Source organism: Colobus angolensis, unplaced genomic scaffold (genome assembly GCF_000951035.1).
Source record: "Colobus angolensis palliatus isolate OR3802 unplaced genomic scaffold, Cang.pa_1.0 Scaffold923, whole genome shotgun sequence".
Classification (NCBI taxonomy): Eukaryota; Metazoa; Chordata; class Mammalia; order Primates; family Cercopithecidae; genus Colobus; species Colobus angolensis.
The window spans coordinates 20,104-20,873 of NW_012123188.1; the positions used below are offsets into that span (position 1 = coordinate 20,104).

The following is a 770-nucleotide window of genomic DNA, read 5'->3' on the forward strand; positions in this document are numbered from 1 at the left end:
AGGATAGGAAGTCTGGGCTGGTGCTGGCCTTCTGGACATGAGCTCGTGACTTTCCCTCCAGGGGCCAGACCCTGGGCAAAGCATCAGACCACGGTAGCCACAAAGGCTCAGCCACAGTTTACAGTCCATGTGGCATGTGCATTCTGTTCAGTAAAATTAAATATTTAATAATTTTGTCAACTATTTCCTTTCTAATGATTTTGCATACGTGTTCGCACCTTTGTGTAAAAAACAAACAACAACAACAAAAAAGCCCACCAAATTCATTTTCTGCTTAAATATCTGCGGTTGATAGACAACCACCATCTCATCTCAGTTACATCCGCTCCCTGCTCAGACTCACTCATAGGGTGCAGCCTTTGAAGGAAAAGAAGTAAAGCAGAACCCTCTTGTTCTTTCTCTCAAATCTGCAAAAGATATTGTAACAGCTGGGATAGAGCCATGGAAATATGCCTAGAGAGTTTAGCAGTTCTTGAGAGAATTCAAATAGGTGCAAATTACCTGATGGTGAATATTTAGGTCGCCTAATAAACTAAAGTTTCAAAGTTGTCCAGGAGGAAGGGGAAAAAAAGACTGCTCATGAGCTCTTGCTACAAAGAACCAAGTTTGAATCTGGTACACACAGGTAATGAGCCACTACCAGGGCCCCACTTCCTGCTTTTCTCTGAATACTAACTAAGTATGACTATACCTTCCTGGGAACCTGCAAGGAGCAAAAAGAGAATCCTCTTTATGGTGCCACAAAGTCTGCACATCAAGTCCTGAACATC

At 42.7% G+C, this 770-nt stretch overlaps 1 protein-coding gene across 1 annotated transcript in view; it reads right to left on the minus strand.

Moving 5' to 3' along the window:
* LOC105504512 (cytochrome P450 3A8-like) overlaps positions 1-770 on the minus strand; it is a gene marked incomplete at its 3' end in the record, with an annotated part of 17,178 nt that overhangs the window by 12,733 nt on the left and 3,675 nt on the right. The gene's annotated exons all lie outside the window — the stretch shown is intronic.